Here is a 23,184-nt window from a genome sequence, read left to right as displayed (position 1 = left end):
ATTATCCAGTCAAAAAAATTAAAAATTTAAAGCACTGTCTTGGATTGTCTCTACCTAGGATGCTCAGAGTCATGTTGCAAACATCAAAATTTATGAAAGAATGCTTCTCTGATTATAACAAAGCACAAAACACTCCAAAGTGTAACTAAAAAGCAGATTAGATGGCAAACAGAATCTGCATTAAAGGCCACATAAAAGGGGGTAAACCATATTCCTAGACTTTTCATTCTGAGAACCAATAATTTCAGTGTATATAAATAAATACCTATACTTTTATTAATACAACAACAAAAGCAACACAATGAAGTTAAAAAGGAACAGTTTCTAAAAGTGCCAAAGGGCATTAGTGCTGATTTTTAAAATATCCCTCAAAGTGTTATAAATTTGCCATACGTGTTTGCATGTACACAACTAGTCAAAGCACACACATGCACAGAAGCAATTAGAATCACAGTATATGCTTACATACTCTTAACATTTCTTATGTGCTCTTCTACATTTCATTTATTTAGGACTTTTATTTATTCATATTTTCTCTTAGGACTCTTCACATCAGCATAGCTACTTTGTTCTTTATCACAGCTGCAAGGTTACTAACCCACTATTTAACGCCTAGGGCAAGGCACATTAAAACTTACTTTGCTGTGGCTAAGAAAATAACCTCACCACCAGCCCCAAATTAAAATAGCTTTATTGCTTTTCCCAATTGTAAAACTGCATGCTCATTGGGGGTGGGGAGACAGGAATACAAATATAGTAAAGTTTAAAATCAAACAGTAGCAAATACCAAACCCCAGAGACAACTGGCAGAAACTTACTCCCAGTTGAGAGTACCCATCTCCCACACCCTCACCAGTGTGTGTATTTACAAGGTCTCACTTCTTCCCCAAAGGGGGAGGAAATGGAATTACTGGCAACATACCAATGATAAGCTGGCTTTGAAGCCAGGCACATAGGTTTAAATCCCCACACCACTGTTTCACCAGTCTTGAAAACTTGGATCAATTCCTTAAAGTCTTGGTCTCAAACTGCCTGTGCCTTGTGACACAAAGGAGAAATGAAGTAATAAAAATAAAGCCCATAGAATAGGGACCGGCACATATGGCCCAGTAAATGCAGGCTATCACGACCTTTGTTTTTTTTTTTTTAAACATTACATGTACATTTGCATGTACTAAAAATTGTGGCATAACTATTTCCTCTTTCCAGTCCACCAAAGGTTCTGGAACTAGCCTAGAGTTCAAGGGAAAGTAAAGGGCCTGATAACTGATTCCTACAAAAGGTGGTTCTGCTACTTCACCAGATAGTAAGGGAACCAGACATTCCCCTACCCAGTTAGTCACCTATGAAACAACAACAGTTACTGTATACATGTAATTCAAATCCCAGAATGATGGAGGGGAAGACAGAAAAAGTGTCTGAAGAAGTAATGTCAAAAATTTCCAATTTGTGAAAACTATAACCTACAGATCCCAGAAGTTGAATAAATTCCACAGGAAAAAAACCACAAAGAAAACCACACAAAGACACATGATAGTCAAGTTTCAGAATATCAGCAACAAAGAGAAAAACCTTAAAATCAGAGAAAGGAGAAAAACATATTATTACATACAGTGGAACAAAGAATAACTGCAGAATTCTCAAGAACAACATGTACAAGCCAAATGCCACCTTAAAAATGCTGAAAAATAACAAAAACTACCAACCTAGAATTCTATACCCAGCAAAAACATCCTTCAAAAATGATGGTGAAAAAAAGGCATTTCAGACAAAAGCTGAGGAAGAATGTGTCACCAGCAAAGCAATACTACAGGAAATGTCAAACATGCTTTTACCAGAACGAAAATGATACTAGATGGAAAACTGAATCCACACAAAAGAAGGAAGAGCACCAGGAATGGCAAATACATGGGCCATGCAAAACAAACAAACAAACAAAAAAAACCACTCACCATTTAATTTTTCTGAAAGAAAACTAAGAAGATAACTGACTTTTAAAACAATAACAACAACATATTCTGGAGTCTATAATACTGGGAAATAAAATGTATGACAAAAATACAAAGGCCAGGCACAGTGGCTCACGCCTGTAACCCCAGCATTTTGGAGGCCAAGGTGGACAGATCGCATAAACTCAGGAATTTAAGACCAGCCAGGGCACCGTGGAGAGACCCTGCCTCTACAAATACAAAAATTAGCCAGGCATGGTGGTCTGCATCTGTAGTCCTAGCTACTTGGGAGGTAGAAGTGGGAGGATCGCTTAAACAGGAGGTTGAGGCTGCAGTGAGCTGTGATTACGCCACTGCCCTCCTGCCTGGGCAACAAAGCAAGACCCTGTCTCAAAAAAACAAAACAAAAAAGTAGCACATAGGACAGGAAAGGGAAATAGAAGTCTACTGTTACAGAGTTCTTACGTGTGAGGTGCTGTAGTATTTGAAGTTCAAATGCCCTAAGATACACGTGCTTATTGTGAACCTGAGAGTGATCATGGTAGCGAGAGGAGGGAGGGAGGGAGGGAGGAAAAAATGGAAGGAGGATTGTGAATTCTGAGAACCATGGCCTAATGCAAAGCAGCTTTTGATGTCCAGTAATCAGACATTTCATTATTTCAAATTAATTTCTACTCCAATTAATTCAAATAATTATAGTTTTGGAGTATGTGTAAAATTCAGATATACTTCTTTAAACCACAGAAGTCAAACTAAATCAATGGTTGGTGGGAATATAAAATGGTACAGCCACGGTAGAAAACAGTTTGGCAGTTCCTCCAAAAGTTAAACACGGAATTACCATATGATCCACCAAATTCCACTCAAAAGAACTGAAAGCAGGGACTCAGATACTTGTACGCCAAAGTTCACAGCAACACCATTCACAATAGCCAAAAGGTGGCAGCAACCCAAATGTCCATCAACAGATGAATAAACAAATTACAAAGGAATATTATTCAGCCATAAAAAGAAATGAAGTTCGGATACATGCTACATTACAGACGAACCTTGAAAACATTATGCTAACTGAAATAAGCCAGACACAAAAGGACAAATAGGCCGGGCACGGTGGCTCAGGCCTGTAATCCCAGCACTTTGGGAGGCAGAGGCAGGTGAATCACCTGAGGTCAGAAGTTCAAGACCAGCTTGGCCAACATGGTGAAACCCTATCTCTACTAAAAATACAAAAAATTAGCTGGGTGTGGTAGCGAACGCCTGTAATCCCAGCTACTCAGGAGGCTGAGGCAGGAAAATCGCTTGAACCATGGAGGTGGAGGGTGCAGTGAGCCAAGATGGCACCACTGCACTCCAGCCTGGGTGACAGAGTGAGGCTCCGTCTCAAAAAGAAAAAAACAACAAATATATGATTCCACTATATGAGATACCTAGAATAGGCAAATGAAGCCAGAAAGTAGAATGGGGGTTACCAGGGGCTACAGGGAGGGGGAAATGGGGAGTTATTGTTTAATGCAATACAGAGTTTCTATTTGGGATGGTGAAAAAAGTTCTAGAAATAGTGGCAATGGTTACGCATCATTGTGAATGTATCTAATGTCACTGAATCATATACTTAAAATGGTAAATTTTATGTTATGTATTTTTACCACTATTTTTATTCTTTTTTAACTAAGATTTTGTATACTTTGTAGAGGTTTATTTATATTTATTTATTTTAGGGTGTTTTTTTTTTTTTTTTTGAGACCATCTTGCTCTGTCACCCAAGCTGGAGTGCAGAGGCTTGATCTCGGCTCACTGTAGCCTCCACCTCCCAGGTTCAGGCAATTCTCCTGCCTCAGCCTTCTGAGCAGCTGGGATTACAGGCATGTGCCACAATGCCTCGCTAATTTTTTTGTATTTTTAGTAGAAATAGGGTTTCACCATGTGGGCCAGGTTGGTCTTGAACTCCTGGCCTCAAGTGATTCACTCACTTCAGTCTCCCAAAGTGCTGGGATTACAGGCATGAGCCACCACACCCAGCCTTATCACTATTTTCAAAAGACCACAGAAATAAGTAAAAATGTACAATTGTGGAATAAACCAGAATGGTATCCTAACTGCATGCTCCTTCCTTCTATGGAGTTAGCCTTATTCAGCTGACAGCTGGTGCACCCCAGCACAGGCCCAGCCCCTGGCAGCCAGCAGTGCCATGCGCTGAAAAGGCAAAGAAATTAAGATATATGCTCTTAAAAGTGACCTGCCAGGAGCCTTCAGGAAAAATAAAATATTTTAAATACAGTCACCAAGCATTATCAGATGTAGGAGCTTGACAATGAAACACCACTATCAAATTTTTGTTTAAGGGAGCTCTTGAGGGTTACATAATAGGCCCATGACCTTTACCCCAACTTCAGAAAGTGGGAAAAAAAGAGAAGCCAAGGGAAGAGACTCCCCCAGCAAACTCGAAAGATAATGTGCATGTGAGCCCACCCAGTTGCACTGGGACTGTTGGTTACTCCTCCCATCCACGCACTGATTACAACTTCGCCACGCTCTCCTTCCCATTAGTGTTTAACCCACCTGTCTGTCACATCCTTAAAAAGGAAGAAGAAACCATCCCTCAACCCCACATATTCCTTTGAATAATACCTTCTCTTAACATCAAGAAATTCAAATTTCAGAGAAGTTTTCCACATGCCCCGGGTCTACTTCATCTGCTACTCACTCTTCACCCTGCACTAGTCAAGCCTTGCCCACACTGACACCACTGAAACAGCTCTGGCCAAGGATACCGGCAGCCTTCTTACTGCTAAATCCAATCACCATGCTAGGCCCTCATCCCACCTGACTGCCTGACTGCGTCTGACACTGCTGTCCACTCTTCCTTCTTGAAACACTCTCCTCCCCTCGCCCCTCCACACCTGCCCTCCTCTGGTTTTCTTCCTTCCTTTCCACCTTCTCTCCTTGCCCAGGCATTAGCCAGGCCACACTGTAAATGTCTGTGTTTTCCAGGGTCCTACACTCTTCTTACTCTAGACATTCTCCCTGGGTAACATCCACTCTGACAACGTCACCTGCCATCTTTATACTGATGAATCCCAAGTCCATTTCTTAGATCTTTCCTCCTGAGGTTCAGACTTGAAAATCTGTCACCTATCAGATTCCTGCATGCAGTTCCAAGGGCACACAACACACCAAGCAAGGCCTTATCAGCATTCCAGCACAGACCCTGCCTTCTCTCCAGCATTCCCCAGCCTTCTAGATGGAACTTCTTCTATCCACTCACCCCAAAAGAAACCGAAAGGTACTCTTGACTCTTCCTCTCATTCCTTTCTACCTCTAAGAAAGGCCTGGCAAATCTACTTTCTAAATACTGCTACAATCTACTCACTTCTCTCCAACCCATGTGTGAGTTCCATAGTCCAAGTCATCTTTAATTATTTTCATTCACTTCAAAAGCCTCCTCCAGCCTCCGCACACCTACTGCGCCTTGCTCCAATTCATCTTCCGCCTGCAGCGCCAAGGACCTTTTGAACATGCACACTAAGCATTGCCGCTCTTGACTCAAACCTTCCAGTGCTTCCCACAGCTCTTACAAGAAAGCCCAAGCACAATGCCTGGAACACAGTAGGTGCTGAACATCTATCTGTTCACTAAATAAACCCCAATGTTAATAAGCATGGCTTATAAAGAGGCTGACCATGTATCCTCATCTATCCAGGCCAGCCCCAGTTTATGCCTGTTATCTCAGTGTAATTAACTGTACCCTCTTTTTTCTTGAAAGTATTCCAGTTTGGACTAAAAAATTATATGATCACCTGACCCTGAACACCTCCGTGGCCTTATCACTTACAATTCTTACCTTCAATGATAAATTCCAGACTTATTGAACTATTTTCTTTTCTTTTCTTGAGACAAGGTCTCACTGTCACCCAGGCTGAAGTGCAGTGGTGCATCAGAGCTTACTGCAGCCTCAAACTTCTGGGCTCAAGTGATCCTACTGCTTCGGTCTCTCAAAGTACTGGGATTACAGGCATGAGCTACCACACCCGGCCTGAACTATTTTCAATTCCATAAACAGGTCACAACCTTCCCTCTTTCTTCACCTGACCAAATCCTACTCACCTTTCAGGTCTCAGCTTAGATGTCACCAGTGGGAAGCATTTTATGACGTGCAAAATCGGTTACGTATCTATCCCTCCCATGGACAGCCTTATAACACTACCCCTCCCCTATCATTTTACGGCTGCTGTACTATCGTTGCTTGTGGACATGTCTGCATCCTCTAAACTGTAAGCTCCCTGTCGGTCCTGCTCAGCACAGTACCTGACACAGCCATTTACCAGGTAGCACGGCATCTGCCACCTAAGAGGTGCTTACAGAGTTCAAGTTTCACTGCCATTTCCAAATAAATTCAATCTTACTAGTTCAGTTTTCAAAGTACAGAAAGTGCAGTTTTTTTTTAAATAAAAAACTTCACTTCATCTAGGTTTACTGCCCCAGCTAAAAGGACCAAAAACCAATACTTTAACAGGCAATCATTAAACTTTTAAATTTATAAATTAAACTTTATTTTGCAAAATGCCAACGCTTATCCCTTTCATGTCTTAATTACACTTTTTCTAAATCTCTACCATGGTTTGGGGGAAGAATTTTCCCCCAATAGCCTACCCAGTTTTTTCTGCTTAAAGCCATCAGAGCCAGTTCTAAAATTCTGCATTCTCTGGGTGGGTAAAGCCAATGACTAGCTACCAGATTGAAGCTAGGTAGCCGGTATGTTTATATTCTATCAACACATATTGAATAGGCAGTTATTACCACGGGTGCTGTTCTAGGCGGACATGGCGGTGAAAAGCCAGGAACAAGATGTTCTCCTTCTCTCAGAAGCATTGTTTTAGGAGGAGACACAGCCATCAACATGCAAAGCAATTCCAGGTGGCGGTGAGTGCAATTACAGAAGTTAATCAGGTGATGCGACAGAGTAAGGGCTTGAAAGCAGGCGGCTGAGGAGGGGTCTTGCCAGTGAGGAACAGGGGCTAGGGAGAATGTGGGGTGGCAGGGTGGCAGGAGGCCCAGATAAAGGACTGTGTAAAGCCAGGTCAAAACAATGCCAGAGGCCAAATAATGCAAAGGTACATTTACCAAGAGAGTTATAAAAATTAATATCTTATTTTCAACAGGGCTTCCCTGCTGCTGTTTTTGTGCAAATAAATTAGCATTCAGAGATGAAAAGGAATATTTACACAACCGACAAGTAAAATATACTGAAAAATATGTTACAGGATTTCAGCACTACTAAAACCAGAATAGACGACGTGTAACCTATGATGAAGCTTCCTCCCTCCTTCCTGGGCCCACGTGGAAATTATTAATCCATCAGCACAGATATACATAGCCTGGCTCCTTCCCAGCAAGGCCTCCCCACATTCCTGCTTGCCACTTTAGTCCCAAAAACTCAACAATCGAAATGGATGAAATTTAAAAATATATATTTTTCAGAAAGAAAACTCCTATAGAATATATAGCATTTGGGTTATTCAGCTTTTCCAAAGATCTACACCATCAGGAAAACTTTAGCCTCATCATTTTTCTTGGTCTTTTTAAAATAAGTACTACAAGGCTGGGCGCAGTGGCTCACAACTGTGATTCTAGCATTTTGGGAGGTGGAGGTGGGCAGATCGCTTGAGCTCAGGAGTTCAAGACCAGTCTGGACAACATGGCAAAACCCCATCTCTACCAAAAATACAAAAATTAGCCAAGCAGTGTGGTGCACACCTGTGGTCTCAGCTAACTTGGAGGCTGAGGTAGGAGGATCACCTGAGCCCAAGAGGCGGAAGCTGCAGTGAGCTGGTATCATGCTACTGCATTCTAGCTTGGGTGACAGAGCCAGACCCTGTCTCAAAAACAAAAACCTGCAGAGTCTCCTAGTTTCACAAAAAGCTTACTCTGAAAGTATAATTAAGAATAATCTTTTTTTTTTTTTTTTGAGATGGAGCCTTGCTCTGTTGCCCAGGCTGGTGTGTAGTAGTGCTATCTGGGCTCACTTCTCCACTTCCCAGGTTCAAGTGATTCTCATCCCTCAGCCTCCCAAGTAGCTGGGACTGCAGGCACACGCCACCACGCCCAGCAAATTTTTGTATTTTTAGTTGAGATGAGGTTTCGCCACGTTGGCCAGGCTGGTCTCAAACTCCTGGCCTCAAGTGATCCGCCTGCCTTGGCCTCCCAAAGCGCTGGGATTACAGGTGTGAGCCACCACACTCCGCCAAGAACCCTTTCTTATATGACTCAAGGTCACCATCATAACCATGAATTATTGTGTAAGGTGAAAGACACTGAATACTTATTTCCCAGCTCTCAGCTTTCACACATGAAAAATGACAGGGTCAGCCTAGATGATCTGCAAGTCTCTGGGCCTTTTTAAAGAATTTAAATACTTTATATCAAAGTATGTAAAGAACATTACTAAAGTGAAACATACTGATCTTTAAGCTACTCAAAATGATACTTCCCCTTAAGGTCATCGACATAAACACATATACAACTAGGTTACATGAGGAATATGGGTCTCTGCTTTAAGCCATACTTGGCCTGAGGCCAGTATTCTTAACTATGATTTATTTTTATCAGCAGTTCCTCTTCAGGGCAATTTCTTTTCTAGATTCACAGAGCTAACATAAACCTCACCACAGAACTACAGCTGGCTTTTACTGCAGCACAAATGTAGGCTTAAGGATATGGTAAAATAAGACTGCCAAAGAGAGTTAAGTTGGAAAAATAAAATAAAATTTGAAGAGCTAACTTAAAGTTTATTACATAAAAACGGAAGAATGAATCATACTTGGACAAAGGAAGAGATTTTGCCTAACAGCAGCTGACAGAGGGGAAAAGGCGACCAAGTGAGGGATGCATCAGATGAGAAGGCAGAGAAGCCGAAGACAATCTCGTCAGGAGGGCCGTAAAAGACACCTGCACAGCAGGATGGGCACCTCTCACCAGAATTTTGCCAGGATCCTTTGTGCCTTCCAGCTGATCCTTCTTGCAAATCAATAACACTGAAAGTGTTACAAAAGCACCTCTGATCATTTTGTAAATTATGATATGGCACTAGGATACTGATTTATTAAGGGAGTCAATCAAGTTACAAGAGTAAAGAACAAAACAATATCAAATTCAGCATCTACTATCAATTCTTTTCAAAGTCCAACATTCGGTTCACAAGAACCATACTCCAACCTAAGCAACCACAGGAACCAGCCATAAATCTCAAAACTATGACTAATGGGAGAGTATCACACATTGTGTAGCCTGTATGCTACACAATCAATTTACCAGATTCACCAATGCCGTCTATGCTTTGTATAAAATATGTGGCATGTTGAACTCCTGCATTTAGCAGGATACTCTCTAGTACACACGGGAAATTCTGACCCCACCAACTGAATCACATACTTATCATGAACCAGTTGTGATTACAGTAAGTTATTATAGCTATGCAACTGAATTATTACATAGCTAATGAAACATGAGTTCAAAAAAGAGTAATTGTTTCCAAGAAATCTAAGTAGATGGCTAAAAAGTTTACTGTCAAAATAAGTGCGAGACAACAGTTAAGACAAATGGGGCCGGGCGAGGTGGCTCGCACCTGTAATCCCAGCACTTTGGGAGGCCAAGGCAGGCAGATCACCTGAGGTCAGGAGTTTGAGAACAGCCTGGACAACATGGTGAAACGCCATCTCTACTAAAATACAAAAAAAAATTAGCTGGGCATGGTAGCGGGTGCCTGTAAGCCCAGCTATTCGGAAAGCTGAGGCAGGAGAATCGCTTCTACCCAGGAGGTGGAGGTTGCAGTGAGCCGAGGTCACACCATTGCACTCCAGCCTGGGCGACAAGAGCGGAACTCCATCTAAAAAAAAAAAAAAAAAAAAAGACAAATGGGAAAGGGCCAGGTGCGGTGGCTGAAGCCTGTAATCCTGAAATTGCCTTTGCAAAATTATGACTGAGACAATGAAGGAGATCTAACTTAATTGACTCCATCTTGTTTCTAACTTCCAAGCTGTCCTTGTTCACTCCTGGATGTAGGCTGAACAAACTTTGGGAATTTATAGTTTGAAACAAAGATGTTTAAAACAAGGACGACGGCCGGGCGCAGCGGCTCATGCCTGTAATCCCAGCACTTTGGGAGACCAAGGTGGGTAAATCATTTGAGGTCAGGAGTTCAAGACCAGCCTGACCAACATGGTGAAATGCTATCTCTACTAAAAACACAAAAAATTAGCCAGGCATGGTGGCGGGTGCCTATAGTCCCAGCTACTCAGGAGGCTGAGGCAGGAGAATCCCTTGACCTTGGGAGGTGCAGGCTGCAGTGAGCCGAGATTGCACCACTGCACTCCAGCCTGGGCAACAGAGTGAGACTCTGTCTCAAAAAAAAACAAAACAACAAAAAAAAAAACAACAAGGATGACAACAGCCCTTTCCCAAAGCCGACCTCCTTGCATGGGGACTAGATTGCCTTTGTAGGGCTAACATTAGCCACAAGATTAAAAATTATGATTTAGGAGTCACGTAGCTGGAGGCTACAAGATTCTGATCCTCTCTAAACTGCTCCTAAGATCAGTGCTTGAGATATTTGCAGACCCTGCACTTGATGGATCAGCTGGCACCACCCCGATCAATAAACTGGCTCATCTGATCTTGTGGCCCCCACCCAGGAACTGACTCAGCACGAGACAGCTTTGACTCCCTATGATTTCATCCCTGACCAATCAGCACTCCTGGCTCACTGGCTTCCCCCACCCACCAAATTGTCCTTAAAAACGCTATGGTTAGACTGATTTGAGTAATAATAAAACTCCGGTCTCCTGCACTGCATGAATTACTCTTTCTCTATTGCAATTCCCCTTGTCCTGAGAAATCGGCTCTAAGAAATCGGCAGGCAAAGTGAACCCATTGGGCGGTTACAATCCCAGCATTCTGGGAGGCTGAGGTGGGCAGACAGCTTGGGGCCAGGAGTTCGAGACCAGCCAGGCCAAAGTGGTGAAACCCTGTCTCTAATAAAAATACAAAAATTAGGCAGGTGAGGAGGCATGGGCCTGTAATCCCAGCTATGCAGGAGGCTAAGGCAGGAAAATTGCTTGAACCTGGGTGGCAGAGGTTACAGTGAGCCAAGATCATGCCACTGCACTCCAGCCTGGGTGGCAGAGTGAGACTCCATCTCAAAAAAAAAAAAAGACAAATGGGAAATAATTTTTTAAAATCTAGAATTCTGTACTCACGATGCTTTGAAATTGTCTTCAAACTATTTAAGCTCTTCTAAAAGAAACAAAAAATGAGAATTGTAATGAATTGAGTATGGATTATGCAAAATGGATCACTTAGCACTGCAATCAGAAGTACACAAAGCCCATAGCTGTCTGTCTATCAAAGGATTGGTGAGTAAATGCACATTATACATTTTAAGTTAAGATAAGATAATCAGTACAGTTAACCCTTGAACAACACAGGTCTGGTCCACTTTACATGCACTGTTTCTTCTATTTCTGCCACTCCACCCTCCTTTTCCTCCACCAACTCAATGTGAAGACAATGAGGATGAAGGCCTAATGCTCTACTTCCACTTAGTAGTAAATATATTTTCTCTTCCTTATGATTTTCTCAATAACATTTTCTTTAGCTTAATTTACTGTAAGAATACTGTATGTAATACATGTAACATACAAAATATGTGTTAACTGTTTACGTTATAAGGCTTCCAGTCAACAGCAGGCTATTAGTAGTTAAGTTTTGGGGGAGTCGAAAGTTATACTTTAATTTTCAACTGGGCAGGCACTCGGTGCTCCTAACCCCCACATTGTTCAAGGGTCAGCTATATTTCCTTTTCAATCTTCATTTTCGTCAATTCTTCAACCCTTGTCCTAAGCATCCTCCCATTGCTGGCACCACCTAAGCTGTACAGAAAGGCTTAGAAGGGCTTTATCTCCTTGAAACCACCTTTGCAAAATTATAATTGAGGAAATTATGACAGTGAAAGAAATCAGACCTAACCAACTCTATCTTGCTTGTAACCTTTAAGCTGTCCTTGTTCATTCCTGAGCATAGGCCAGAACTAACTTTGGGAAAGAATTTGATCCATGGTTTGACTCTGAAACAAAATTGGTAACAGCCCTTTCCTGAAAAGACCCCCTTCTTGCCTGGGGTCCAGTCTGCCTTTGCAGGACTAACAAAATAACTACAAGAAATTACAATTTCGAGGTCATGTAGCCTCTGGCTCCAGGAGTCTGAACCTCCCCAAATTGCTCCTGGGGATAACATCACTATTGTAAAACCTAAGATCAGTGATTAAGATATTTGCAGACCCTGCACTTGATGGACTCAGACCAGTAACCTGGCCCAACCAGTTCTGCCATCCAACCCAGGAACAGAAGACATTAAGAAAACCTAACTTCAACCCCCTAAGACTCCATCTGCAACCTGACTAATCAGCACTCCCCACTTCCCAAGCCCCTACCCACCAAATTATCTTTAAAAACGCCAAATTATCTTTAAAAACTCCAATCCCCAAATGCTCGGGGAGACTAACAAACTCAGGTCTCCTGCACAGCCAGCTCTACGTGAATTACTCTTTCTCCATTGCAATTCCCCTGTCTTGATAAATCGATTCTGTCTAGGCAGCGGTCATGGTGAACCCATTGGGCAGTTGCATCATGAGGATTTTGATAAGAGCACTGGAGTCAACAAGATAAAAGCAAGACATGCATATATTTTTTAACTGTTAGATTATGTTACCTGTATTGTCACATTACCTGTGGCAAATCTGTTTTACATTAACATGGGCAGACTCACACAAATGTCAACCAGTAAGAGATGGCACTGTTCTCACCTTAATACCATCAAGCAACTTAATAGATACAGCAAACTTAATTTATGAATATGTTTACACTGCCTACCAACAGACTGGATATTTGAAGATATTAAGAATGTATTCTGAATTTTTAAGTATAACAGGAATTACAGTTATTTAAGTCTACAGTTTTGGAGATATATATTAAAATACTTACCATGAAACGATGTCTGGAATTTGCTTCAAAATAACGAGGAAAGGGGAAAATAGGGGAGGGGAGGCTAGACGAAACACAATGGGCCAGGATCACTGTGGAGGTGGTTGATGAGTACACAAGGGAGTGTCACTGTGCTGTTCTACTTTTGTCCATGTTTAAAATTTTTATAAATAAAAAGTTAAAATAGAAAATATTGAATCATGCCAAACCATTGAGATGATAGTTTAAAAGTCACAGTGTAGTAAATTCTTATCATTTTATGTTGCCTCAGCATGCACTTTGAAGATAAGTGGGACCTTGTCATAGCAGAAGCAGGGCTCTGTCACCCTGGACATGGCACAGGGTGCAGTTGTACACCTCCTCCCAGTTCCTCAACATGACCAATCCAGATATCTGCCTTAGACAACTTCCTCCTGGCAACCACCTCCCCATGGGAAAGCTACACACAGCCTACTTCACTGGCCCCGATCCCCACACCCCACATGGGCTGTGCAGTCACAGTGTGACCTCCTGGAACCAATTAAACCTCCCTGGGGGAAACCTGTTTGGACCCCATGAAGGCCCATGGGTCTCTAGGTAGGTCTCAATCTCTCTGTCTCCCTTCACAATTCCTGACCTTCAAGCTCCCTGACCATCCTGTGTGTGACCTCCAGGATTGCTATGTACTCCCAGGGCCTGTAGGTAATAAAATCTGTATTTTCTATCTTGTGCCTCTCCTAATCATTGGGGGATGCCCTTCATCTTGAAGACCCTAAATTAAAACACACAGATGTGGAATTTTTTAGCACGACTAATATGAAATTCCAGTGATATAATTCATATTAAAAATAATCACTTAATGGAACCATGAAAGAATAAAGATTCATTGAATCTCCAAATTCTAAGCCAAGATGATGCCATTTCTTCTTAGCCCATAACAGCATTCTGCCCCAGTTCTCAGGGTTCCACCTGCTTTCTTCTACTGCTGCTCTCAAGACTGCTGGGGCTTCAGGAAGTTTATACTAGACACCCTGCAAACAGTGACCCTCATCGGAAGAGAAATGCAGTGAGTCGCTGATCAGAAATGGTTTCATCAGTCAGAAATCTAGCAGTCTGCAAGTACTTTGCTTATGTCTAGGTGGCCACCAGTCGAGTGAACAGTATAACGGTAACAGCCAAATGGTCTGACGAGCCGTTTGTATTCACTTTCAGTATATCCAGGAAACATAATCTGAAATTTTCTATCAGACAAAATCTCGAATGCAAAATAATAGAGGTTTTTAAAAATTTCTTTACGAAGTTTTTTCTCCCAGCTGATTTGACTGGGGTATTCCTCATATAGAGAAGGATACTGTGTCAATCCTTCTGAAGCTCTCTTACTGATTGACTTAAATGGAGCACAGGATTTTCCTAGTGTGGCTTTAATAAGATACAATCAATTAAGTTTTAAGAAGGGATAAAATATGGCTTAAATCCAGTATCAAAGCAAACTGACTGTTAACTCCTGCAGTTAGCTTTGGGTAATAAAGGCAAGCTCAACTCTTTAAAAAAGAAAGAAGAAAGAAAGAGAGAGAAAGAAAGAGAGAGAGAGAGAAGGGAGAAGGAAGGAAGGAAGGAAAGGAAAGAAAGGAAAGAAAGGAAGAAAGGAAGGAAGGAAGGAAGAAACAAAGAAAGAAAGAAAGAAAGAAAGAAAGAAAGAATTGTAAAAGTCAGTCATTTTGGGTGTGGTGAAAACCCTCCAATGGTTTTATTGCCAAATAAATGTCAAAGCCCCCGTGGTTGCCTGGGCCTCCTCAGCCTGGGGAGCAGCCCCTCTTCCCTGAGCTCCCTCAGCTCCGGCCTCACTGTGCAAGCACCACCCTGAGGGTCTGCTCTTTCACGAGATCCAAAGACACCCCAAGCACCAGCCTGAGGGTCTGCTCTTTCCCGAGATCCAAAGACACCCCCACCTTCCCTCAGATCTCTACCTGAGTGTCACCTTCCCAGTGAGGCTTTCTTGTTTTTTTTCACCTGCTTTCAGAACCCTAGTGAAACCATGAAACAACCGGAGGGGATAGGAGAATCCAAACAGCTATGTATCACATTAAGACAGAAAGGTCTGAGCTTTGCAGAGATTCGTGCCCCAATACTGCGCACAACCAGCAAGGTGGTTACCATGTCCTCAAGCAGCACAGCAAGGAAGTGGTGGAGAGAGCTACTAAACTGAGGGGCAGCAGGAAAGGCCTAAAGAGGAGACCAGAGGGCAAGATGGGGTCACACCTTCAAGGCCATGGCACTAGGTTACCATCCCCACCCTCAAATTATGCTTCACCCTGGGTAAGAGGCGGTGGCCTGGGAACTAAAATATTATAGGTCTGCTTCCCCAGCAGAATGGGGATGTAATTTGTTGTAAATTATTACAGAAAAGCAAAATTATAATTTTTCCCCCACTTGGACTGTGCAATGGAATTCACACCTGAATCCATTCAATTATTTGTATTTTACAGATAAGGAAAGTGAAACAGTAAGTAACTTTTCAAAGTAATGTATTAATAACTGGACTGGGATTTGAACCCAGGCTCCTAATCTCTATGCTATACCACCATTACATGAAAATACATATGCTTCATAAGCAGGTAGAACTAATTTTATTCATTCATTGCATCTCTAATAAAAGACACAATTTCTCTTTTATTCTAAATATAAAATTCAAGAGAAACAAAACACTAATAGGGGAAATAGGCTTTTATGTAACAGCTATAATGAATCACAGAGGAATGCCAATGACCTCAACATTAATTCACTACATATATACATCCCCGCACACATATTACAGTAATTATACACAAGGACAATTCATTGATACCTAATACCAAAAAGGTACTATGAAGTCCAGTGTTTTTAAGTAAACCTGTATTTTATTAACCGAATCTATATACATTTTAAAGAGTTAAAGATCCCCTGACAATTCACCAGCTGGGAATCCCTTCTCTAGAATAAGCTCTGGGTATTGCAAACCAGGTAAACAAAACACATCAAACAACAGCTTACCTGGAAATCAAAAGGAGCAGATCCATTTTAACCATTCCAAGACGCTATGTCCTCGGCCACAAAGGATTTAGAACAAGCCTGGGCACAGACTACTTGCCTCGAATGTTCACTGGTTCCTAAGAGTGGCTTAGTTTAACCAGTGCCAGATAAAATTTTAGAGTACAACCAGGGAAAGTGGACATTTACACTGCTCTAAAATGTACTGTCTGTCCTGCAAGGTCAGTTACTAAAATAGGAGCTCTTTAAATGAGACCTCAAACTAAACATGCCTTCAAGTATTTAACACCATTCCCTAAACTAGAGAAATGATCCTCTCCTACATCATGAATAACATAATGTCAGAATATTTAGCACTTCTACATAAAATTTTCACACTATGGCTCTTTATTGATATACATTTATTTTTACTCTTAAGTTTCCAATGGCTAAATGGAGGGAAACAGGTCAGAGGGTCTCATTTCTGACTCCAAATACTGAGCTATCTCACTGTACACTATGTATACATACTTTTACCATAGCAACCGTACACCTAATTGAAGATACCTAAGTGTCTGTGTTCTCCATTAGACTGTAAATTCTCTGGATAGAAAAATATACATGCATTTTCACTTACAGTATAAATTCTGGAGAGAGACTGTTGAATAAAAAAAAAAAATTATTGGTCGAGCACAGTGGTTCGTGCCTGTAACCCTAGCACTTTGGGAGGCTGAGGTGGGCAGACTGCTTGAGCCCAGGAGTTCAAGACCAGCCTGGGCAACATGGCAAAACACCATCTCTATAAAAAATACAAAAATTAGCCAGGCATGGTGATGCATGCCTGTAGTCCCAGCTACTTGGGAGGCTGAGGTGGAAGGATTGTTTGAGCCCGGGAAGTTGGGGCTGCAGTGAGCTGCTACTGTACTCCAGCCTGGGCAACAGGGTGAGGCTCTGTCTCAAAAAAAACAAACAAAATTTGATTTTTGGTAGCAATGTAGCATACTGAATATTTCTGTCAATATCCCTTGATGTTCATGCATAATAATATTCTAATGTTAACCACAGCCAACAATTACATGTATTCCTTCCATAATTAATGGTACAGCATATGCTGTTCACCGATCCCACAAGAAACTGAACAGTGCAGTTCAGTTGCCACCTTGTTTAAATGCCAACGACGGCTTCACGATCTGCGCCCTTCTCTTATTTAGACACCCGTTACTTCTTACTGACTGCAGAGACAGGTCATATGAACACAGACAGCATGCCCATGCCTTCATGCATATGGGTCCTATAATAATACATGGGTGGATTTGATTATTCAGAGGTAGATTTACCTAGTTTGGGGACTACATACATTCTTTTTTCTAGCTTTGACAAACATTTGTTTCTTTACTTCCTTAAAGTTTCTAAGTGGGCAAACAGGAAAAATGAAGCCACTGAAATTCAAATTCATCAAAATTAGGTATGGGTACTTACAACACAAATAACATTAAAAACTGGATTTACACAAAGGCATGTATTATCTGACTTATAAGTAATTTAAGAACAGGATTCTTCTCTCCTAGTGAATTAAAAGTTATTTTCATTATATAATCACGATAGGAACATATTATACCATGCAAATAAATCTGGACTGATTACTGTTTTAATAACACACAAAACTGTATCGCATGTTTTCTGGCTAACTTAAAAGGCAATAGAAGAGTAGTAACCAGCCTCCATGGTAATGTGAGATTGTAACAGTGTTGAGACATTTTGCATATAATACCAACGATCGATCAAAAGAACTGAAAAGTTACTGACAACACTACAAGTTGGCGAGAAACTAAATAGCTTCTGAGAATATTTTACCGATCTGTGATTTTCTGCATCATTTGAACCCAGTTAGATAAAATAATCCTTTAAGCAAGACACAAGTGTTCACTGCACACGGCATGCTAGTGCAGCCACCCAATTTACAGCCTCACAGATCTTAGGGACCAACCAAGGACAGAACCCAAGTTCTTTCTTTTATTTTTCCATCCCTCACAATAGTGGTTCTGGAAGTTAGGTCCCTAGACCAGCAGCATCAGCATCACCTGGGAACTGGTAGAAATGTGTGTTCTCGGCCGGGCACGGTGGCTCACGCCTGTAATCCCAGCACTTTGGGAGGCCAAGGTGGGCGGATCACGAGGTCAGGAGATCGAGACCATCTGGACTAACATGGTTAAACCCCGTCTCTACTAAAAATACAAAAAAATTAGCCAGGCATGGTCGTGGGTGCCTGTAGTCCCAGCTACTTGGGAGGCTGAGGCAGGAGAATGGCGTGAACCTGGGAGGTGGAGTTTGCAGTGAGCTGAGATCGCACCACTGCACTCCAGCCTGGGCGAGAGTGAGACTCTATCAAAAAAAAAAAAAAAAAGAAAGAAAAGAAATGTGTGTTCTCAGCCCCACTCCAGACCTCCTGAATCAGAAACTCTGTGTGATTTAACAAGCTCCCCGGGTTGGTGACTGTGATACAGCTAGTTAGAGTACCACAGCTCTACCATTAATACCTAATCCTTAGGAAATATCATCACTTTAGCAAGAGTTCAATATCTCTCTCAGATGGAAGCTTATTACCATTGCCATATCTTTCTGTATAGCAGAGGGTCCTAATGAATCAGAGAAGAGGGGAGTTTGAGAAAAAAATTCAATACTTGTAGCATTTTAGAGAATCACTATCTATCACTTTCATAATGAAAACTCCAGAACATGCACAAGATGTTTCCACTTATCAAAAAGGGTAATGGCTGTAATCCCAGCACTTTGGGAGGCTGAGGCAGGAGGAATGTTTGAGCCCAGAAGTTCAAGATCAGCCTGGGCACATAGATAGACCCTGTCTCTACAAACAAACAAACAAACAAACAAACAAAAAATTAAATATTAGCTGGCTCTGGTGGCATGTGCCTGTAGTCCCAGCTACTTGGGAGGCTGAGGCAGAAGGATTGCTTGTGCCTGGGAGGTCGAGGCTGCTGCTGTGAGCCCAGATCACGCCACGGCACTCCACCCTGTGCAACAGAGTGAGACCCTTCTCAGCCAAAATAAAAAATAAAAAATAAATGGCTAGGCATGGTGGTGTATGCCTGTGGTCCCAGACTGTATTAGTCTGTTTTCACACGGCTATAAAGAACTGCCCAAGACTGGGTAATTTATACAGGAAAGAGGTTTAATTGACTCACAGTTCAGCATGGCTAGGGAGGCCTCATGAACCACGATGGAAAGTGAAGGGGAAGCAAGGCACCTTCTTCACAAGGTGGCAGGAAGGAGAAGTACCGAGTGAAGGTGGAAGAACCCCTTATAAAACCATCAGCTCAGTCAGCATGGGGGAAATCGACCCCATGATTCAATTACCTCCACCTGGTCCCTCCCGTGACACTTGGAGATTACAGCGATTACAATTCAAGATGAGATTTGGGTGGGGATATGAAGCCTAACCATATCACAGATACTCAAGAGGCTGAGGCAGGAGGATTGCTTCAGCCTGGGAGTTCAAGGCTTCAGTGAGCCATGTTTGTACCACTGGACTCCAGCCTGGGCAACAGAGCAAGACTCTATTTAAAAAAAAAAAAAAAAAAGGAGGGGAATGGGTTTTTAAAGGCTGAAAACTTTGCTTTTGGTCATTATATAGTAATTGAACTCTAATAGAAGTAAATATCAGAATATTTAAAAAATCTTGGCTGGGCGTGGTGACTCATGCCTGTAATCCCAGCACTTTGAGGGGCCAAGGCAGGTGGATCACTTGGTGTCAGGAGTTTGAAACTGGGCTGGCCAATATGGTGAAACCCCATCTCTACTAAAAATACAGAAATTAGCTGAGCGTGGTGGCACACATCTGTAATCCCAGCTACCTGGGAGGCTGAGGCAGGAGAACTGCTTGAACCCAGGAGGTGGAGGTTGCAATGAGCTGAGATCACGCCACTGCACTCCAGCCTGGGTGACAAAGTAAGACTCTGTCTCAAAAATAAAATTAAATTTAAAATCTCTATACTTTTTGGTATCATCTTGGCTTTAGATGATTCAGACAGCTCAACCTATTGTAACCACAGATCTCAGTAACCTAACGGGTATTGATTTCCTAGGGTTTTGGAGTTTTTAGGGGTTGCAAGGACATTGAATATGCTTTACATACTGTTGGAATTGCATCAGACTAATCTGGTTCAACTTTTATGTAACAAAGTTATGAGTTGCTTTTCAGCTGGCATGGACCTCCAGGTTGAACGTCACATCACCAGAGCATGCCCAAAACTAAGTGTGCAGCCATGGATAGAACCCACGTGCTCAGATGGGCACTTGGAATGGAATGGGCATGAGGAATGAGCACTGAATTAACAAGTGGACACTAACAGTTTGGGAGGCTGTAATCACAATACTTTGGGAGGCTGATGCAGGAGGATCGTTTGAGCCTAGGAGTTTGAGACCAACCTGGGGAACATGGCGGGACCTCAATTCTACTAAAGAAAAAAAAATTTTAAAAATTGGCCGGGGGGGTGGCACACAGCTGTAGTCCAAGCTATTTGTGAGGCTGAGGTGGGAGAATCACTTAAGCCCAGGAGTTCAAGGCTGCAGTGAGTTATTATCATGCCACTGCACTCCAGCCTGAGGAACAGACTGAGACTCCGTCTCCACAAAAAAAAAAAAAAAAAAAAAAAAAAAAAATTCTTTTAAATTAGCCAGGTGTGCTGGCACGCACTTTGTGGTGTCAGCTTACTCAGGATGTTGAGGTGAGAGGATCGCTGGAGCCCAGGAGGTTGAGCTGCAGTCAGCGGAGGTTGCACCACTGCACTTCAGCCTGGGCAACAGAAGAGAGACCCTGACTCAAAAAAAAAAAAATAAATAAAAAGAAGATGAAAAAAAAAACAAAAAACAAAACAGTGGACACCACATGGCAGGATCCAAAATCCGATCAGATCAAGCCCTGGTGTCCTGCCCATGGCAGGATCCAGTCAGATTATGCCTCCAGCATCACCTCATTGCAAGATCCAATCAGATCATGCCTCATTACCTTCTAAGTACAAAACCTGACGTAGCCCCCAGCGTGGAGAGACAGACTTAAGTCCAACTCCTGTCTCCTTGCTCAGCTGTCTGGCAATAAGCCTTTCTCACTACAAAAACCTGGTGCTTCAGTGTTTGGCTTTCCACTACATGGGCAAATGGACCCAGTTCAGTTCGGCAATACTGGTAGATAGTCACGGGACAAAGTAAATCTGATGCATCAACAAAACAACTGTAAAATCATATTATTCAACTCTTGACTCTAAAATCTGAGTCATGGTTTAGGAAGGTGGGAAGAGAAGTGCGGTGCTGGAAATCCTGCCTAACCACAAAGAATTAGCCACCCTGCCTCTTCTAAGCTCCTGAGGGAGAAGGCACATGGTGGCAGGTAAAATTACCAATGTATTTATGAAACAGCAATTTGTAACACCTTCAGATTCAGCGCTAGTTGTTCAGTAAGTTTTCAGTTATGTTTTAAAGTTACTTTTAAAACATACTCTTTTTTTCCCCTGGAAGAAGAAAATTTCCTTGAGTACCATACTTAAGAAAATTACAAAATAATATTTGTAATCCTGAATGCATTAGCATTCTTCTATTGAAGTGCCCTTACTATGTGTAAGCATTAAAAATTTTTTCCAACCTAGTACGATTTGAAACAAATTAACAGAAGGTATATAAGTTTGGGAATCTGCTTTAGAGGCCTAAAGACAGTAAGTTTTTAATTTAAAAAAAATCTTTTTTTTCCTTGTTACAAAAGCAGCAAATATTCATTACTCAAAATCTTGAGACTGTAAAACAAACTAAAACATAAAAAAACTTCTTATGTGCAGCCACTATGCAATAGGCAACTATTTATACATACATCTACATTTTCAAGCCTTTTTCTGTGAATTTAAATTAGGAAATACATTTAAACTCGCACATTTTAAATACACCAATTCATTAATATCTGAATGTCAACTGTCCTAGGGAGGATCCAAATCTTTACTCCCAGCATCCAAGTGGCACAAAATAGCTACTGAAATGTCTGCTGAACTGAATATCTGGGATCTGACAAGGCAAAGTCTGGACTTGCAGACTGTGGAGCTGTACTATGTAAGTATTTTTGAAGCAACTGAAGTGATAGAGTAAGGTTTAAAACTCACTCAAAGTACTAAGTAACAGACTGATATGGTTTGGCTGTGTCTCCCCAGATCTCATCTTGAATTGTAGTTCCCATAATCCCCACATGTTGTGGGAGGCACCTGGTGGGGGTAACTGAATCATGGGGGCAGTTACCCCCATGCTGTTCTCATGAATTCTCACAAGATCTGACGGTTTTATAAGGGTTTTCCCCCTTTTGCTCGGCACTTCTTCCTGCTGCCATGTGAAGAAGGACATGTTTGCTTCCCCTTCCACCATGGATTTGTAAGCTTCCTGAGGCCTCTCCAGCCCTTTGGAACTGTGAGTCAATTAAATCTCTTTTGTTTATAAATTACCTAGCCTCGGGTATTTCTTCATAGCAGCATGAGAACAGGCTAATACACAGACATTTCAAGACTTCGGTCCTTTGAAAGCCTCTGGGCTTGAGGAACTGTGCCAGGAGCCTGCACTGTGCCCCTGCAGACAGCCTGCCCTCCTTCAAGACATTGTGCCCTTTGAGTACAAGGACAGGCCTTTCATACTGACATCCCAGAGGACCTGGCACATCTGAAGTTCAAATGAATGAGTTGTGGATGACAATGGGTAATAGGCAACAGAATGAAGCTGCATTCCCCCCTCTTTAATTTATCCCTAAAGTTAAGTGTCTGACTTAATGAACAATCACAAATCTGTGATTTCTGAGTACTGTCCCTGTGGGTAATAATACCATATGACTCGATTTTCAGATACTACAAATAACTGAGAAAAATTGAGTCAGACTGAATAGCCTCCTTAAACACTGCATTTACAATGCCTAGAAATTAGTAAGTAGTCTATCATGTGCTTTTAATAGTCAAAAGAAAAATGACAAAGAAATATCAATTGGAAAGTTTTGAAATGCCCACAGTTTGACAGTTTGACTGAAGGTTTGGTTTCAACCAAAATGCTTAACAACTTTTTGACCTTTCCCTCTGCAAAGATCAGATTAACACTTTCATGCACATATTCCACTCCCTTCACTCGACAGTCTGCTATAAAGATGCTCTGACTTGGATTTTGTTCCAGCAACTAGAGCAAGC

The 23,184-nt window shown here is 41.8% G+C and overlaps 1 protein-coding gene across 3 annotated transcripts in view; it reads right to left on the bottom strand.

The window, feature by feature from the left end:
- The window catches only part of SNX9 (sorting nexin 9), a 228,538-nt gene that overhangs the window by 89,240 nt on the left and 116,114 nt on the right, over positions 1-23,184 (bottom strand). The window lies entirely within an intron of this gene.

This window comes from Gorilla gorilla, chromosome 5 (genome assembly GCF_029281585.2).
Source record: "Gorilla gorilla gorilla isolate KB3781 chromosome 5, NHGRI_mGorGor1-v2.1_pri, whole genome shotgun sequence".
Taxonomy (NCBI): Eukaryota; Metazoa; Chordata; class Mammalia; order Primates; family Hominidae; genus Gorilla; species Gorilla gorilla.
This window is presented reverse-complemented; position numbering and strand designations above follow the sequence as displayed.